At 41.9% G+C, this 21017-nt stretch overlaps 1 pseudogene; it reads left to right on the plus strand.

Moving 5' to 3' along the window:
• Positions 1-3883: 3883 nt before the first annotated feature.
• The window catches only part of LOC129021772 (signal-regulatory protein beta-1-like), a 28366-nt pseudogene continuing 11232 nt past the window's right edge, over positions 3884-21017 (plus strand).

The raw sequence follows: 21017 nt of genomic DNA on the forward strand, positions 1-21017 counted from the left end.
AATAATAATAGTAAAACTGAATATCTAGGTTTGAGGATACAGTCAGATATTATTGGGCACTTTGCATGTATTAGTTCATTTAATTCCCATAACAATCTTATGAGGTTGGTGTGATTATTATGTCCATTTTACAGTTGAGGAAACTGAAGAAACAGAGAGGTTAATAGTGTCCTCAGGGTCACACACTTGGGAGCTGGTAGAGCTTGATTTCAGACTAGGAAGTTTTAATTCCTAAGCCCACAGGCCTAATCTTTAGTCTTCTGGAGAGGCATCCATGGGCTCCCACTTCCTCATGTGTCCCAAAGTCTTCCCTAGTCACCTGCATCTAATGTCGTGAGTGGGGGTGAAATATGGTAGATGAAGGGGGAATTTTACCTCATGGACTTCCAGGCTCCCCTTTCTTTCAAATATTCAAATTTTATCCATGCTGCACCAAGTCAACCTAAAGTTGAAAATGAATTCTGCACGTGATTTCTACAAAAATTTTTTACTTGAATAAGCGTCTATGTATCTAGCATATCTTCATTGAAGGATTGGAGTTCCTTGAGAACTCCTTGACAGTTCCTTCCTTGGGAAGGCAACTTGCTGATCCAAGCACGGATCCTGCCATCTTCCTGACACTACTGCATCAATTAAAATAATTTTTTGTTTGTTTGTTTTTTTTTTTGAGACGGAGTTTCGCTCTTGTTGCCCAGGCTGGAGTGCAATGGGCAATCTCAGCTCACTGCAACCTCCGCCTCCCGGGTTCAAGTGATTCTCCTGCCTCAGCCCCCAAGTAGCTGGGATTACAGGCACTCGCCACCACACCTGGCTAATTTTGTATTTTTAGTAGAGCCACGGCTTCTCCATGTTGGTCAGGCTGATCTTGAACTCCTGACCTCAGGTGATCCACCCACCTCGGCCTCCCAAAGTGCTGGGGTTACAGGTGTGAGCCACCGCACCTGACCTATTGCATCAATTTTGGAGTCCTGTATTCCAAACTATGATTTTTGGAGGCATGAAAATGTCTCACACCTTCCAAGCCAATTGCTATTTTCATGGAAGGAAATATTCCTCTTTCAACCACTGGTATGTTTTACCTTAAATTATAAATCTTTGGATATTAATATTTCTGGGCTTTTTTTTCTTTTTTGCTTTATAGACAGTAGACTTTTATACAAATATAAAGTTTTGTACCTTCAAAGTTATCACTCCAATAAAGACACCTATTAAAATCAGCAAAACATCTTGAAATATATTTTAATAATGTACAAATGTATTCACAACATAATCTCCTGATTAAGAGACTCCACTAAGTTTATACTAACTACAACACAATTTAAGGATACCTACAATAGTTTCTAGGTTGGTTTAGTTTATAATTAAATCGACTGTTTTAAGAAATGCCATTAATACAAATGCATAATCTATAACATTCTCATTATAGTAAGAAAAAATATAGATTCATAAAACAAAATGTCTTTACCCATTATGTGAAGTATGTAAATGATTATTCTCATTAAAACATAAGAATAATGCATTTTTAGTAATAAAAGATTTCATTAGGTCAAAGAGCACTGAAGAGCCCCAGGAGGTTCCAAAGTAAAATCTGGCTACCCTCTTATAAAATAAATAGAACAGCACAATTTCTGGGTATTCTTTAAACATAAACTATGATCATTTCATTTATATTAATTGGACCTTAAGTAAATGACTACTTACAAATGAAAATAAACAAAACTTTAGAAACTAATACCAATTCTCTAAATTTGGTTTTTACTCATTTGTGTATGTCTAGGAAATTTTACCATGAAGTACATATTAAAAATTAACAATTATTTCTAACTTACACATAACAAATGTGCTCACTCATACCATGGAAACAAAATTTGCTTCTGAAAATAAATCTACAGAAATAATATGTAAACACATAGAGCTTTGAGATAAACTAAGAACATCCTATGTACTATGGATCAAATAGCAAAGGCCTTCATTACGTATATCAATAAACACACTTTGGTTAATTTGGGATATATTGATATTACACGACCTTGTGCATACTTCTGTATACCATTAAATAAATTTGGATGTTTGTAGTGACAACACACTTTCTAACCCCAAGTGCTGGAGAGAAAATAAAAACTTAATATGAAAACTACTGTTGTTTGTTTTAAATAAAGTTATTAAGTGGGGGAAAAAAGCCAACACTTTTTGTTGCAACATAAACTGAGATCTAAAAGGTTCAGAGTCAAGAATGTCTTAGGTTGTCCATCAACATAGTAAAACACATAAACTTTCTCCCTCTATTTGAGAAGTCTGATCATGTCTAGTGTTCAACCACTTTACTCTGAAGGAGAAGAGGGCACTGTATTAGTCCATCTATAGTAGTAGATTCTCATACTACTATAAAGAACTACCTGAGGCTGGGCGCAGTGGCTCATGCTTGTAATTCCAGAACTTTGAGAGGCTGAGGCGGGCGGATCACCTGAGGTCAGGAGTTCGAGACCAGCCTAGCCAACATGGTGAAACCCCGTCTCTACTAAAGTACAAAAATTAGCTGGACATGATGGTGGGAGCCTGTAATCCCAGCTACTCAGGAGGCTAAGGTGGGAGAATCGCTTGAACCCAGGAGGCGGAGGTTGCAGTGAGCCAAGATCATGCCATTGCACTCCAGCCTGGGTGACAGAGTGAGACTCCGTCTCAAAAACAAACAAACAAAACTGCCTGAGACTGGGTAATTTATAAATAAAAGAGGTGTAATTGACTCACAGTTCTGCATGGCTGGGGAGGCCTGAGGAAACTTACAATCATGGCAGAAGGTGAAGGGGAAACAAGGAATGTCTTACCTGGCAGCAGGAGAGAGAAAGAGCAAGGCAGGAACTGCCAAACCCTTTTAAACCATCAGATCTTGATAACTCACTCACTATCATGAGAACAGCATGCAGGAACCACCCACATGATCCAATCACCTCCCACCAGGTCACTCCCTTGACACATGGGGACTGTAATTTGAGATGAGATTTGGGTGGGGACACAGAGCCAAATCAAATCAGGCACCAAAAGCAAATATCACTCACAGCACTGGACAGGCTATTAGTCCCAACCAGAAGATTCTTGCTTCAGCCTCTAAGACAGTTTTACTCTCTTAAGAGGATGCCTCCCAGGACCAAATGCCCAATGGCCCTTTCCGTTGTCATCAATGTGATTCCACCAACATAGTCCAATCATTACTCTACCGGTGACATTCTTCACTGCCCAAAAGCCACCTGACAAGGAGATCATTATCACCACACAGGCAAGAAAGCTACTGCTGGGCAGTTCACAGAGAAAATAGATGGTGATTGCACTGACTCGAAATAATTAAAGGAAAAGTGATGCCACTGGATCTCTGAGTTTAAATTTCTTTGGTCTATTAGTTGTCTGCCCTCCCTTCTAAATCAAACAGTGAAATATCTTCAGTATCATCATCATTGTGCCTTCAGAGCCAGCCCTGGGCACCGCCACCCTCTCTGCAAGCGCTCAGCTCCTCAGCTGTTTCTGGGAATTTTTTGACATGTTTTGTGAGATATCTTTTGTTATTCCTATATTTACACCTATTTACATTACTCTGTTTAGGTGTGTCTCTGTGCTGAATCCTAAGGGATTGCCCCACATGATCCCCCAACCCAATAACTTACTACTTATGTATATATAGTCCCCTAGTCAACCTATTACATTTTTTAAAACTCTCCTCAGTAATTATGTTTTCATTTCCAGTCTCTTTTTTTGGTTATTTTTCCAAGATACCTGTTACTTCATGCCTGACTATTCCTGTTTCATACATGCCTGATGTTATTTTATGGATTCACTTCCCTTTTGCTATCTTTATAAGGTTACTATGTATGCTAATTTTAAAGACCTTTTTATATTTTATTTTTTCATATGTTCTCAGCTGTGAAGTTCTCTTGATTGCTGTTCTTGTTTTTGAGTTATTGTTGTTCTTGAATTGGTTAGCTATCTCTCATAGTGCTGCTGTTCCCCAAATCTTCAGTGATTCCTTCCCGCACTGCCATCTTTCCAGAAATAAAGCCCCACCCCACATGATGGAGTTATCAGGGCCTCCTGGAGCATGGCACCTGCCACAGCCTCACTGTGGGGGCTGTTCCTAACTGAGGCTATGGCTTCTTCTCTGCTTCTTCCTGAGGGCTGTCTCTCCTTTCCAATGACAGATGTCATAGTGCAAACATTAAAAGTGAAGTCTGTGGTGTGTGGCAACCTATGCTGTAGTTCTAAAAGTTGAGTGATCTTGAGCAAATCCATTACTCTCTGTGTGCCTCAGATTTCCTCACCTGTAAAAGGAGGTAGGTTAATAGCAGTGCTTACCTGATAGAGTCAGAGTGATGAATTAATGAGGTAACTGACATAAAATGCTTGACACCATATCTGGGGCACAGGACATCTGCAATAAATGATAACTGCTGCTATTCCTTCACGTCACATAAAGACTATTGTCTTGTTTTTAAGTGTAATTTGACATGGATTAATATAATTTTATTCTTTTTCATTTTCATTTTTGTTGGTGTGGAGTAGGAGGGGAAGATTTCACCCTGTGCACATTTACCACATTGAACAGAACTTTGAATGAGAATATCATAACCTTTACAATTTCATTTGACAATAACAAACAAAGGACCTAAAACCTAGCATGTGACAGGGAGGCTTCCAGACAGGCCTTTCTAAGTCATAGATGATACAACCATTTCTCCTAACAAGGTGGTTTTTCTAAAGCACAACTGTGGCAGGAAAGCAGTGAGCCCTTCTCATAAAAAAAAATTATAGCCACATTTTTTGGTTAAAATTAATTATGAGTCAAGCATTCATTATGGTTCATATTATTCCTACCCCATCTCTACAAGGTGCATGTTGGTGCATGTTATAACTTCCATTTACATACCATCAAAATAAGCCTCAGAGAAGTCAAGTGTCTTCTTGAAAGTCACACGGCTGGAAATTTTGAGAGAACAAATTAATTTGTGGATTAAAAGGAGCAGGATGCAGAGAATCCAAGAGAAAGCAGTTGATCTCAGAGTGGCAGGGGTAGTCCGAATACATCATATAACCTGGGTCTCAGGAGGCCTGGGTTGCTGGGAGAAAGCCACTGGTGGGCAATTCGCCATGCAGTAGGGATTCATTCAAAAGCACCATTCGAGTTCCCACTCTACACCTGGTGTCATTAGCATCAGTAATAACCTACTGGGTTTCAGGCATGGTACAGTCATTATCTCCTTTAATCTCCACTAAAACACTGCAATGAAATACTTATAACCCCCAGTTTAGAGAACAAAACTGAGAGTAAGTGGGTGCAATGATTTCCCCAACTCCTTAGCACACACTCTTGTTCAGGGCATTTATACTTCCTCTCTCCTCATTTCCGTTGAACACAGTGGTGAATGAAGTAGGTCCTCTGTGCAGAACAAAGGATATTAAAGTTGATGTGATGACCTCAGGAACCTGTCCACCATATTCTCCCCGAATCATAACCCTATCCCTTTTCCATAACCCACGATCCTCACTTCACCCCACAAAACAGATCCTTACTAAACTAAAACTACTCCCTCTCCTGGAAGAAGTTGGGAAATGATTTCTTCTGCTGGATTCAGGCCCATGAAAAGTACCAAAGTCCAGATCAGACTGAATTTGGGCTACGTTTCACCAGTTATATCAGCAAAAGGTTTGAATAAGGAATCATTTCAAGAGCATACCTGTTTCCTCTCCAACATCAAGAGGCTCCTGTGATCCCTCCTGTTGCCCCCTGCTAAGTAGCACTTGGTTGAGGCTGGTGCAGAACGAAGCAACAAGCCAACCACATCCTAGGGTCCTGAGATGAAGAGTTTAGGACACAACTCACCACCACAGATCTTCTTGGCCCAAGACCCTTAACTGGCAAATCATCAAGAAGACCTGAAGATGGGGAAGGGGGCCATGTGGAGATAACACAGACCTCAGTTGAGGCGGAAGCATTATTTTTGCTCAGCCTGTCTGATTCTCCTGAAAATGGAGTATGAGTAACTCTGTGCTTTGTAGCTGCCTGCTGTGCCTGATTTCTATGCTACAATCTAGAAGCAAGTTGCTGTCGCAATCCATCATAGCCACTTCCTCTTGAATTGAGGGAGGCAGGGCTTGTCTTCTGTCCTCAGAGCAGAGGCTGACATCTCCCCACCACAGACGTTTGAACAGAGCAGGCTCCTGAGGTCTCCAGGATGCCTGTCCCAGCCTCCTGGCCCCACCCTCCTTGTCCTTTCCTGCTGCTGACTCTACTGCTGGGACTCACGGGTAAGCATCGCCTTGAGCTAGAACCCTTTCTCTCCACTGGCAGGGCTATGTCCTGTCCCTGGACCTTTGGGGATTCCAGACAACCACAAGTGCTGCCAAGGAAGGCCAGAGATGGGGCCTAAGAGCAGAACATCATGGAGCTGAGCACTTTCTCTGTGGATCAGTAGCTGGCTACCAGAGGCATCAAGTCACAGGATGAGTGACTCACCACCACAATTACTTACATTTTGATCTATTTCATTTGACTAACACAGAACAATCACTGTTTAAATCCTTACCAGTCTTGAGACTCTGGGGCCAAACAACCTACCCAAGGACAGAGTGAGCTCAGAGACAGCCTGAGAGGGCTATGTGGCTCCAGGCCCAGCCTTCTGTATTCAATACCCAGAGGAAGTGAAGTCTGAAATGGTGCCTGCTTGAGTTGGACAGGGGTGCAGTGTTTCCCAGGGATGTTCAGCCACCGTCCTCCCTAAGGGTGCTCCTTACATTGTCCTTTGTTCCCCCATGATCCTCCCTCCCCTGTGACTTGAGTCTTAACACCCATTTTTTGGTCACTTCTTCCTCTTTAACAAGTTCTGCATTTGCTGCTTATTGGGGCCTATATTCCTTTCCTAGGGCTTCCATAGTAAAGAACCACAGACTGGGTGGCTGAAACTAGACATTTACTTCCTTGCAGTTATGGAAGCCGAAGTCCAAGATCAAAGTGTCAGCAGGGTTAGTTTCTACTGAGGTCTTTATCCTTGGCTTCTAGAAGACAATCTCCTCCCTGTGTCTCAACCCATGGTCTTCCCTCTGTGTGTGTGTCTGTGTCCTCATCTCCTCTTCTTATGAGACCATCAATTGTATTGGATTAAGGCCCACCCCAATGACCTCATTTAACTGAATTGCTTCTTAAAAACTCTGTCTCCAAATACAGTCACATTCTGAGTTGCTAGGGTTGGAGCTTCAACACATGCATTTTAGGGGACACATTCAGCCCATAACAGGTACCATAATCTCCCTTGATTCTCTTGACTTTCCCATGGAGAATTGATTTTCCCTTCCTCAGGAGGGGCAGGATTGGGAAGTCTTTCCTGGTGCAGCCTGAGAGAGCCCTGCTCCCAGCTCCCAAATAGGCTTCCTGTCCTCACTCCTTACTCAGGCCATGGAGCTGACACCAGGGTCACAGCGCTGGGCACAGCAGCCTCTCGGCTCCCCACTGGGCCCTGCTTTGATGCCACCTCACAAGTCCTAGAGGGAAGAAGTTTCACTTTCCAAATTATTTTTCTTACCATACACTATATTCAAATGACAGCAGTAACAGTTCAGCAATTGAGATCTTCCTGTAACGCAGAAACTGTTCTTAGCATTTTGTGTGTTTTAACTGCACTAATCCTCACAACATCTCTGTGTGAAAGCTACAACTCATATTCCCTATTTGCAAATGGGGAGGCAGGCTGAGAGAGGAACTTGTCTATTGTTCCCTACCTCAATCAGTGGAGCAGATGGGATTCAAGTACAGCTCGACCAGCTTCAGAGTTCCTACCTTTAGCCTTCTTATGCTACCTGCAGAAATATTAGAAAATGCAGGAAAGCAAACACAGGATTAATCATCACCCATTACACCAGTCAGCAGCAGAGTTAAAACCCTGGTATATGTTTGTATTCCGAAAGTTTTGTTAATCTGTTGGATGATTTCTATGTGACAAATATTATAGATCACAGTTTTATATATACTTGTGAATGTGTACACACACACACACGCACGTGTGCAGTGGTCCCCAATCTTTTTGGCACCTGGGACTGGTTTCACGGAAGATAATTTTTCCAAGGACCAAGAGTGGGTGGGTAGGGAGGTTGGTTTCAGGATGAAATTGTTCCACCTCAGATCATTAGGCATTAGTTAGATTCTCATAAGGAGCACACAACCTAGATCCCTCGCATGCACAGTTCACAATAGGGTTGGTGCTCCTGTGAGAATCTAATGCTGCTGCTGATCTGACAGGAGGCAGAACTCAGGCGATGATGCTCACTCACTGGCTGCTCACCTCCGGCTGTGCAGCCCAGTTCATAACAGGCCACTGACCTGTACCCAACCACAACCTGGGGATTAGAGATCCCTGCATGTGTGCATATAAGTGAGTGTAAGTGTGTACATGCACACACATGAGATTTCATTTTTTATCAGTTTCTCCCACTTTAATTTCAATTAAAGCTTAAGAAAATATTTTTAATTTTGAGAACAGTATACTTCTCATATACAACATATTATGACATATGTGTACATTTCTGAATGACTAACTTCAGCTAATTAACATATGCATAATCTTACATATTGACAATTTTGTATGGTGAGAACTCCTAAAACCTATGCACTTCGCAATTCTGAAGGATATAAATCATCTTATTAACTATAGAGTCCATATTGTACAATAGATATCTGGAGCTAATTTCTCCCATCTAAACAAAAATTTTGTGTCCTTTGACTAATACTTACCCAACTGCACCTCCTGTCTAGCCCTGGTAACCACCATTCTACTCTAGTTCTTTGAGTTCAACTTTTTTAGATTCCACATATGAGAGAGATCATGCGGTGTTTGTCTTTCTGTGCCTGGCTTGTTTCACTTAGCATAATACCATCCCGGTTAATTCATATTGTTGCAAATGACAGGATTTCCTCCTTTTGTACAACTGATTAGAATTCCATTGTCTATGTATACACCACATTTTCTTTATCCATTTATCTGTTGATACACACCTAGGTTGATTCCATATCTTGCCTATTGTAAATAATGCTGCAATGGACATGGGGGTGCAGATATCTCTGTGACATGCTGATGTCATTTCCTTTGGATATACGCTCAGTAGTGAGATTGCTGGATGATATGATAATTGTATTTTTAAATTTTGAAGACACTCCATACTGTTTTCACTAATGGATCGCCTAATTTACATTCCCACCAACTGTGTGCAAGGGTTTCCTGTTCTCCACATACTCTCCAACATCTTTTTGATAATAGTCATTATCATCTTTTTGATAATAGTCATTCTAACAAGTGTGAGATGATAGCTCACTGCGGTTTTAATGTGCATTTATCTTAAGAATGGTGAGGTTGGATATTATTTATATGTTGACTGGCCATTTTAATGTCTTCTTTTGAGAAATGGCTATTTGGCTCATATTTTACTTGGGTTGTTTTCTTATGATTGAGTTGTTTGACTTCCTTATATATTTTGTATATTAACTCTTCATCAGATGTATGGTTTGAAAATATCTTCTCCCATTTTGTAGGTTGTCTCTTCACTCTGTTGATTGTTTCCTTGGCTGTGTAGAAACTTTTTAGTTTGTTGTAGTGCCATTTATTTATTTCTGCTTTTGTTGCCTGTGCTTTGGGGCTCATATCCAAAAATTCATTGCCCAGACCAATGTCATGGAACTTTTCTTCTAGTACTTTTACAGTTTCAGATCTTACATTTAAGTATTTAATACATTTGGAGTTGATTTTTATATGTGGTATGAGACGGAGGTCTAATTTCATTTCTCTACACATGGATATTCAGTTTTCCCAACACCGCTTTTTCAAGAGACTGACATTTCCCCATTGTGTCTTCTTGACCCTTTTGTCAAAGGTCAATTGAATATAAATGTGTGAGTTTATTGCTGGGCTCTCTGGTCAGATCCATTGGTCTATATGTCTCTTTTTATGCCAGTGCCATGCTGTTTTGATTACTATGGCACTGTAGAAGATTTTTAAATCAAGCAGTGTGGTGCCTCCAGCTTTGTTCTTTTTGCTAAAGCTTGCCTTAGCTATTCATGGTTTTCTATGGCTAATATGAACTTAAGGATTGTTTTGTCCATTTCTGTGGAATTTCATTGAAATTTTACTGATATTGAACTGAATCTGTAGATCTCTTTGGATAGTATGTATATTTCACAATAGTAATTCTCCAATCCACAAACATGGGTATCTTTCTGTTATTTGTTTTCTATTTTTTTCATCCAAGTTTTATAGTTTTCAGTGTGTAGGTATTTCAGCTCCTTGATTAAGTTTATTCCTAGCTGTTTTACCCTTTTTGGTAGCAATTGTAAATAAATTTGTTTTACTGATTTCTTTTCCCAATAATTTTCTATAAGTGTATGAAACTACTGATTTTTACCAAGTGATTTTGTGTCTTATATCTGTGGCCTATTTGTTTGTTGATTCTAAAAGTTTTTAGAGATTTTTAAGATTTTCTCTATATAAGAGAGTGTCATATGCAAACAGGGAAAATTTATCTTCTTCCTTTGTGATTTGAATGTCTTTTATTTACTTTTGTGCAATTATTCTGGATAGAACTTCTGATACTATATGTTGAATAGAAATCTTGAGAGTGGGCATCTTTGACTTGTTCCTGATCTTAGAGTAAAAGGTGACAACTTTTCACCATTGGGTATGATGTTAGCTATGGATATGTCCTGTATGGCCCTGATTGTGTTGAGGAACATTTATTTGGTATCTAATTTCTTGAGAGCTTTTATCATTAAAAAATGTTAAATATTGTCAAAGGCTTTCTTTGCCTGTGTTGTAAGGTCATATGGTTTTTGTCCCTCATTCTGTTGAAATACTGTACCACATTTAGAGATTTATGAATGTTGTACCATCCTTGACTTCCTGGGATAAATCTCACTTGACCATGTGGAAACACACAGCAGTAGTAGTAGTAGTAGTAGTAGTAGTAGTAAGACTTCCCTTACTACAGTCTTCAACTCATTTTTTAGTCTACAGGAAAAACACATTAAAGAGATGTTTGATTTTCTCTGTTGCCCAGTTATTCTCCCTCCTTTCTACCTCAATCATCTTACCCCTGAAAATCCCCCAATCTGTTAAGCTAAGCAACAGTTAAGCAGACTTCTTAGTAAAACGCACTTTTCCTCAAAACAGAACTTTTGCGCATTCCTCTCTTGGAGTTCTCTCTTCCGTTAATGGTAGGGGTGAGGAAGAAAGAAGGAGATAAAAGTAATAGAAAACCCTGCCTATATTATGTATATCTGTAGTTATATTCATATCCATATCCATATCCATATCATCATCTAATGTCCATTGAAGCCTCCAATCCTCAGGAAATCTGCCAAGTAATAACTTTACAATTTTTGAATACCCACCATGTGCCAGATACTGTGGGAAATCACTTACATTTCTGACATCAGGTAACCATTATATCCAAGTTCACCCTCCCTCACAAATAAGGAAACAGAAGCACAAAGTGCTCCTAGGTTACTCATTGGTAACTGGTAGAGCTACGATTTGAACTCAGGCACTTTGACTCTAGAGATCACAGGTTTCACCATTACTCTTCTCAAACACTTTTGGCCTTGATCTTATTCCATGAAATTTCCGCAGGTGCTGCTCATGAGGGCAGGGAGGTGACGTGGTGGGGAGAAGAGGATTTGTGGTTTTCTTCTCCTTGACTCTTCTGATTTCTGCATGTATACAACTCGACTTTTTTTCACCAATTCACATGGGAAACACGTTTTCTGGCAAATTTCATGAAAGCAATTCACTTAAAATACAATATTTAGTCTCCTGAGAAAGTGTTCCAATGAGCAATTCACACATTATACACATATTTAATGAACACCTGCTATGTGCCAGGACCTAACAAAAGAACATTGTTGAGTAAAAGACAAAAAGTAGTTGCCCTTTTGTTGCTTATCTCCACTGGGGAGAATGACTGTAATCAATACACATGATAAATAGGCAAATAAAATAGTATGTCAGACAGTGATAAGTGAAAATAAAGTGTGTGTTTATGACTTTTATTATTTTATAGAAGTTTTCATATATTCCTTTTATTGATGATTTTTGTCATAAAAAGATCTCCAAATCTGTCAAATCGTCTTCTGTATCAAATGAGTTAATCATGTGTTTCTTCTCTTTCTTCTATAAATATGATATATTACATTGCTTGTCATTTGTGCATGGAAACATCCTTGTATTCCAGAAATAAATATCACTTGCTAGTGTTGTATAAGTCTTCTAATATGCTGTTCAATTCAGTTTGCTAGTATTTGGTTGAGGATTGTTGCATCAACAAACCAAGTAGTAATAATGCCAACTGTCAACAGAAAGGTGTGCAGCTGTACCTGGCAGCAATTTTAATTTTGTGTTGCAGTGGAAGTTTAAATTCCAATGGGTGTCATTTCAGATGAGCAGAGCCTGGCCTGTGGGGCAATTTATGGTTAACGATTGAAACAGGAGAGTATTATCTTCAAATCTGGACTCCAAATCAGGAGATTCTAGTGGGTAACCAGTCAGTTGTTTTAATGGAGTATAGCATAGGGCACAAAGAGCATTATTTTTGCATCAAGGCCCTGAGGAAATATATAGCCATCATGAGTGGTCTGGAGACTCCAAGAGGCATGAAAGACACTGCCAAAGTCTTTACAGAGAAGAGATATTTTTGTTTAATTCATTTAATGACACTAACAGGAGTGTCTGTTGATTTTAATTTGTAAGTAAAATTTGTAAATGAAGTATATGTTGCCACAGGCATCCCAAAAAAAACTTACAGATGCTGGATTATGTGACATGAATATGCATATCACATGAATCTTCTTTGAAGAGGTGTTACCAATGTTATATCATCTTGTGCTTTTGAAGAAAGGTGGGTGTCATTATTGATATTGGAACAGGATCCTTGCTTCAGGATGGAGAGCCATGGCAGCACTCCAAAAGGCAACACAAAGCTGTACATAGCATAGCACAAGAAAGCCATCAGGGTGAAAAGCCTTCTCAAATTGTGGAGCCAATCAGAGTAGCAAATCAGTAAGTCATGAGTCAAAGACATTCCCTGGGAACTTTCCACCCGAGTTTAGAATGATCCCATCCTCATTGCCATTACTATTGAAAATGTTAGAGTGACTCCTGCTGGTTGAATCTTAGAGGCTCACTCTAACATGGCCATGAAAAGTTCGTATGAAGAGGCATACTCACAGTTCCTAGAGATGGAAGTAGGGCAGGCCATGCAGGAAGCCATGTGGGAGGAACTCCCAAGGAGCAGGCTCAATCAAGCAGATGGGTAGGCAAGAGAGATGGGATCCCTGGGCAAGTGCCTTTACTGGGAGTCAAGGTGGAGGACACAAGCAAAAACACTTTTACTAGAGTGTTTCAATGTCACAAGGTCACAGTAGGGGAGGACAAGAAGAAGAATTGTGGCAGGGACCAGCTTTAAAATACTGGTTACCTGGTCACCTGGGCGGGGTGCTCACAGCTTGTTTGTGGGATATTGAAGCATAATTTTTAAAAAATGTACACATAACTGGACATCTTTATTTCTTCATACAACTTTGAGTTGCCATGTAGCATCCCTTCATTCCACCTGAAGCACTCCCTTTAGCATATCTTGTAGGCAAGGTTTAATGGTCATGAACTCTGTTAGCTTTTGTTTATCTGAGAATATCGTCATTTCTCCCTTGTATTTGAAGGACACTTTGCCAGGTATAGAATTCATGATTGACGTATTTTTCCTCTTTCAACATTTTGAACTTACCATCCCCCTGTCTTCTGGCCTTCAGTGCTTTGTATAAGAGCTCAGCTAAAAATCTTATTGAGGGTCTCTTTTATGGAAGGAATCACTTCTGTCTTACTGCTTTAAGGAGTCTCTCCTGGACTTTAGTTTTCAACATTTGGATTATAATGTTCCTTAGTGTGGGTCTCTGAGTTTATTTTTGAGTTCAACTTGCATTTCTTCTGTGTCTCAAATTTGTAGATTCCTGTATTTTATCAAGTTTGTGAAGATTTTTGTCCACCATGTTTTCAAATAATCTTCTATTCCTTTCTCTCTTTCTCTTTTTTCCCCCTGGAACTCCAGTAAGGTGTATGTTGATACATTTGATAATGTTTCACAATTCCCTTAGATTCTGTGCTCTATACTTTATTCTATTTTCCACCCATACTTCAGTCTCAATAATTTCAATTATTCCGTCTTCCAGTTTTCTGATTATTCTTCCACCTGCTTATACCCATTGAGGGACCCCTCTAGTGAACGTTTAGTTATTGTACTTTCGATTCCTAAGTTTCTATTTGATTTCTTCCTATAATTTCTCTTTCTTTACGTTCTCCTTTTGTTAAGACATTTATATTCCTTTAGCTCTTGGTCCATTGTTTCCTTTACCTCTCAGCATTTTTAAGACAGTGATTTTAATATCTGGCTCTAGCATCAGGGTGGAGCTAATACATCACAAGAGTGCTTATAAGAAGGAGGAAGATTAATTCTTGCAGAAGGACATTGAAACATCCTTGTATTCCAGGATGTTTGCATGTGAAGATGCAAGAGGTTAGAGTGGTGGGAAGATGTAACTGTGAGAAAGGAATAGGAGAAAACTCTAGAATTTGGAAAGGCAAAAAACCTTTTTTTTTTGGCCTCCAGAAGACACATAGCTCTGCTGAAAGTGCCTTAAAAAATGTAGACATGGAAGGTGTAAAACATGGTGCTTTCATATATGTATACATATATATATATATATGTAGTGAAATGATTATTAAAGTTAAGCAAATGGACACATCTATCATCTCCCATAGTTATGCTGCATGTGTTATATGTCAACAGCACCCAAAATGTGCTTTTTAAGCAAAAATACTGAATTCAATACAACATTCTTAACTAAAATCCTTAGATTGCACATTCATTCTCTGGACTTCTTCCTCAGACTTATCGCAATTTTGTATCTTTTGACCTCCCCATCAACTCCCCCAAGTTCACCCCTAGTCACCACTGTTTCATTCTCTATCTTTGTGTATTTGACTTTCATCATTTCTTCTTGATTGTACCCCAGTAACACTATTTTGGACTTCTAACCTCCAGAACTATAAAATGTTACATTTCTTTTAAGACACTAAGTTTTGGTAATTTGTCACATCAGCATTAGGAAACTTAGGTAATGTGATTATGCTATGAGTGAAAAATTACCAGAGGCTTAAAACAATGTTGTATTTCTACTGGAAGCTACATATTCGGTGTGGACTGGCAGTTCTGCATGCAATGGTCATTCATGCATCCAGGCGATGGAGCAGGCCCTATCAGAGCCTCGTGGGTCTCTGGAAGGGAGTAATGTATTCACAGAGGCTCTTGCAGTTAAATGCACAGCCCACAAATTATACCCATCACTTCTGCTCATAACTCAAGGATCTAAAGAATTCACAGGGCCCCACCCAATCCAGTGATACAAAAAGTGCCACACTCCATGTACTACAGAGTGGAGGCCATATTTGGCAAACCATGGCACTTCCAAGGAGGGCTCAATAGTTCTACTCAGGTCCTCAACCCAAAGCTCTACATTGAAATTGAACCTCTTGGCCAGGCGCGGTGGCTCACACCTATAATCCCAGCAGTTTGAAAGGCCAAGGCAGATGGATTGCTTGAGCCCAAGAGTTAGAGACCAGTCTGGGCAACATGGTGAAACTGTGTGTCTACAAAAAATACAAAAATTGGCCAGGTATGGTGGAACGCACCTGTGGTCCCAGCTACTTGGGAGGCCAAGGAGAAAGGATCTCTTGAGCCTGGAAGGTTGAGGCTACAGTGAGCTGTGATTGCACCACTGCACTCCAGCCTGGGCAGCAGACAGAGCAAGACCCCATCTCAAAAAAGAAAAGAAAAGAAAGCAAACAGGAAGAACAAAAGAAAGTAAGGAAAAGGAAATTGAACCTCTCTGTGCCTCAGTGTCCTCGCTTGTATTACAGTCTTATGTCACAGGCCAGTTGTGAGGGTTAAATGAGATAATACATGTAGTGGGCTGAGCTCAAGGCCTGCTCCTGATATGCACCCAGTCAATGAAAGTCTTTGATAAACACTTGAGGAAACACAGAGGATCAGGTAACGATGAAAAAATGACTGCTTTGTGCTCCTTTCCAGGAGTGGCAGGTGAGGAGGAGCTGCAGGTGATTCAGCCTGAAAAGTCCGTGTTGGTTGCAGCTGGAGAGTCAGCCACTCTGCACTGTGCTATGACATCCCTGATGCCTGTGGGACCCATCATGTGGTTTAGAGGAGCTGGACCAGGCCGGGAATTAATCTACAATCAAGTGGAAGAAGGCCACTTCTCCCGGGTAACAACTGTTTCAGACCTCACAAAGAGAAACAACATGGACTTTTCCATCCGCATCAGTAACATCACCCCAGCAGATGCCGGCACCTACTACTGTGTGAAGTTCCGGAAAGGGAGCCCCGAGGACGTGGAGTTTAAGTCTGGAGCAGGAACTGAGCTGTCTGTGCATGGTGAGTACAGCGTGGGCCTCCTTCATCCCCTAGTGTGTGACAATAAGTCAATAATTATCCATTCTTAGAGCAACAATCAGGTGTGATGGTGTGATGGTGGCTGCTAGTTTTCATGATCTGATGTCACCCCTTCTCCAGACCACATGAGTTGAGGCTTGGAGATGTCATGGTAGTTGCTCGAGGCTCCATGGCTTGTAAATGATGGAAAAGACGGCATCTCCAGTCTGTGGCTCTACAGCTCTTGTCTTTCCAAATCTGACCCAGCCTTTTGGTTTCACAGATGAGGGAACTGACAATTGGAGGGACTTGTCCAGGCACAGGGCTGGACCTTGCCTTCTGCCTCCAGAGAACGCTTCCCCCTCAGGGTGGCCAAGTCTCTTCTTTATGCAACAGGCACTCACTGAGACTCCACTGTGTGCCAGGCTCTGCCCTGGATGCTGCGCAAACAGCAGTGAATGAAACAGCCTAAAGCTCTTCCCCACCAAGCTTACATTCTCTTCCCTTCTAATGAGGAGAAATCCATCCAGGACATGGAGAGGGTAAATTGTGGATTTTTTTAAATTTAATCTTCAGAAACACCCCACAGGGAAGATTTCTGGGAGGCACATTCACTGTTGAATCTGATGGCCTGGTGGGAGGAGATGCCAATATGTTTGGCATTTGCTGTGGGTCTATTTGGGAAACCCTTCTGTGATTTGGGGACTGAGTCACACAGTTACCATGGGCTCTGAGCAGAGCTGCATCATCTCAGAACGTCCCTCACCTCAGGAAAGACGTCCTACATGTGGGTGACTTAGGGGTTCCCCATATAAGGCAGCAACAATGCTTACTTGGGGTTTCCTGCCAGAGCCCCAAGAGCCTCGTCTTAACTGCTGAATTCTTGTATGTCAGCACAGGAAGGACCTTGGGACCATCCAGTCCAACCCCCTTTACAGATGGGAGACTGAAGCCAAGACATGACAGGGGCCTTGTCCATGGTCACAGGGCCAGTTAGTGACAGAATTGGAGCCAGAGTCCATATCTGAATCAAGGCAGTCTCCTTCCTTCCCCAGTGTTAGACGCTGTCTCCATAGAAGAGCCCGGTGCATCATAGGTGCTAAATAAAAGCTCCTCAAACAGAACCATGTGTCAGAGAGCCAGCATTTCTCTTTTCATCAGTTTCCCAAATGTTCAGAATGCACCTCACATTCAGACACTAAAGCTCACTGATGATTGGAAAACTTCTCCCAAACGTAAGCGCTGTCATTTCATATCGAGATTCCACATCAGGACATAGAGAACTGCTCCAGTTTTTTTACAGCTGAAAAATACTCCAATTTATGGAAATACCAAAATTTATTTTACAGTCTTTTGTTGATGGATATGGTTATTCCCAACGTTGAACTACTACAACAATCATGCAGTGGATGACCTTGTACATGTGTCACCCTACTCAGGTGGGAGATTCCCACTGGAAGTGACGTTTCTAGGTCAGAAGATAGTGTGTTTTCATATTTGAGAATATTGCCTAATTTCCCTTCTAGATGATGTAGCAATCAGAGATTACAGACTTCAGCTACCATGCCTGGCTAATTTTGTATTTTGTAGAGACAGGGTTTCTCCATGTTGTTCAGGCTGGTCTCGAACTCCCAAACTCAGGTGATCCACCTGCCTCAGCCTCCCAAAGTGCTAGGATTACAGGCGTGAGCCACCATGCCTGGCCCCACTTCAAACATTTTTAAGACAGTGGTTTTAACATCTGGCTCTAGCATCAGGGAGGACACAATATATAAGAAAGGTCCTTACAAGACAGAGGAAGGAGATTAATTCTTAGAGAAGGACTTGTGAGGATACAAGCAAGAGGTTAGAGTGATGGGAAGATGTAACTGTGAGAAGGAATGCGGGCAGCCTCTGGAATTTGGAAAGGCAAAAAAACAGAACCTCCAGAAGACACATAGCTTTACTAACAGCTTTTTAAAAAAATGTGTATATGTAAAGCGTAAAACATGATGCTTTCATACATGTACATGAAAATGTACATTGCCCAGTAATGACTGAAATCAGCTCCCCACAACCATTGAACTTAGACAAAGAAGGTGGCTTTATCCCGATTGTGCAGATAATATTGGCAAAGACACTGAAGTTTCCAGGTGGTGCCTCCCTAGCCCAGGCAGTCACAGCCAGTGGTGGCTCAGGTGTGACTCAGATCTGTTAACTCCTAGTAAACTGCCCACTCTTGTTTGCCATGCTCTCAGCCTAAATGATGAGCTAGATGAGAAAGGAGGGAGGTGGGGAAGGGGGCCAGAGAGCAGCGGCTGTGCCAGAGTCTCCTTATAACCAGTGCTATGAGGGAGGAGCCATTTGCTACCTCCTTTAAAGATGAGGACACTGAGGCTCAGAGAGGAGACCTGACTTGGGAGCAGGTCAGGGAGCCAAGGCTCAAACCCCCTAGCCTGACTCATAGCCCTTGTCTTTGTGACACTAAGCTGTGGTTTTTCAAGAGTGGAGAAATGCTCCAACCTTCTCTTTCTAAACTCTTGCATTGTTCAGTTCTACAGCAAAAAGCATTAAAAACAAAAAACCCTGTAGAGGTAGGAGGGGCTATCTTTACACTCCCATCAGAAAGGTCCTGCACGTGTCTCATGATATGTCAAGCCGGTTCCTAAAGGACAGGTCTAAGCACACATGAAGCATTTAGGACTCTTCCCTGTGTTGTGTTGTTTCTCCTTCGCTCAGCAGCATCCACTGAGCAGAGTCCAGCCTCCTGCAGCCCAGCAGAGCACGCATCTGCCTGCTCATGGTGCTGAGGACTAAGGATGAGGAGATGAGGCATTTCCTAGAGAGTGTTTGGGGCCCATGTGAGCAAGAGTTGAGATTCTCCCCTCCGGCTGTCAGGAGCCCTCTGTCTTTTGCTTATGGCTGCAGGGTAACCAGGCCTGGGCACCCAGGAGGGAGGCTTCTCCCTAACATTGCATGAAGTCTGGAATCTCAGAGGGACAATTGAGGTGGCGGTCAGTGTTGGGGCTCAAGAAGTTAAAACACTTGCTCTGTTAATGGACATAAGTGCTTGGTGGGACACAGGAAATGCCCACTGGGACACATAGAGGATGAGAAGACAGTGCCTTCATTTTGCTCAGCCTCAGTTTCCTCATCTGTAGAATGGAGACAATCACGGACTCCTTTAGGAAAGCGGTAAGGTTAAGGTTCTCTCTGTAAATCACCTAGCACAATGCAGGCACCCCCAATGTCAGGTGTTATCTCAAGATTGTGTGATCTTGGGCCAGTCTGCCTTCCTTTGAGTCCTCGGTTTCCCCATCGGTGAGTTGCTGATTATCATGGCCCATTTTGGGTTCTGTGAGGATTGGAGAGGATGTGCACAGAGCCCCTGATGGTGGTGGTGTTCAGGTTATTACTGAGCTTCTGCAGAACTGTGGTTAGGAGAACACAGGCAGTATCCCAGCTGCCTGGGCCTCTTCCTGGCTCTGTTACCTGGGACAAGGCACTTTGCCACTATAGGCCTCGATGTCCTCACCTTTTGATGGTAACACTGACCTCACAGACTGGGCAGAGTCTGAAGGAGTGAAATTGTGTAAAATGTTTAGGGCATCAACAAACACACACTAAATGCTCAATAAATGTGAGCTGTGTTAGGGTGAAGCTGTGTGACCTCAGGCAGGTCAGGGCATCTCTAGGCCCCAAGTATAAATGGGGTTTGGGTTGGGGTCCAGTGGCTTTCAACCTTGGCTGCTCATTAGAATCATTGGGAAAACTATCAAAAAAAAAAGTTTGCAAAGCTGGACCCAGGAACCCCCCTAAAAATGCCAATTTAATTGCATCTAACTTGGGCCTGGGCTTCTAAAGTTCTGAATGGCTCCAGAAGATTCTCACACACAGCCCCCTAGCAAAAGTGGTGCCCCAGGTTTTGGGGCTTTGAGAACAGCTTTTTGGGTCATGGGTGCTTCAAAACAGACATGCTGGGAACATTCTGGGAGGCCCCAGAAGCCTGAAGAGGACCCCTCCCATGCTACTGGCCTCAGGACCCAACACAGGAGACTGGGACAAAGCTTCGCTCAGTTCCAGCCTCAGGGCTGGGGAACCTTCTGTCTTGAAAACACTTGTATCTAAACATGTGCTGGAGTCCCAGCAAATCCTCACTCCTCAGCCCCAGAAGCCTCCCTCCCTCAGCATTCCCAGATGTCACCAAGGTAGCTTTTCCCTCCTTCCAAAATGCTTCCAGCTTCCCCTGTGATCTTACTTGAAAGCCAGTTCACCAAATATCGTGGTTGCTGTTCCTTTTATCATTTGGGTTTTTTCTGGCAGCTGCAGTGAGTAGGGTTTGAGCCTTTCCTTGGTGTTTCTGCTCCTCTTTGTTCTGTTGCCTAAAGAATAGCTATGCAGCTCCAGAAGCAGTAATGACCAAACCTCATGATTACAGCCACAGGGGTTATTTATTAAGCACCTACTACATGCCAGGCTATGCCCTTGCATTTACCCTCACTCATCTTCCCAGGGTGGGG

Source organism: Pongo pygmaeus, chromosome 21 (genome assembly GCF_028885625.2).
Source record: "Pongo pygmaeus isolate AG05252 chromosome 21, NHGRI_mPonPyg2-v2.0_pri, whole genome shotgun sequence".
NCBI lineage: Eukaryota > Metazoa > Chordata > Mammalia > Primates > Hominidae > Pongo > Pongo pygmaeus.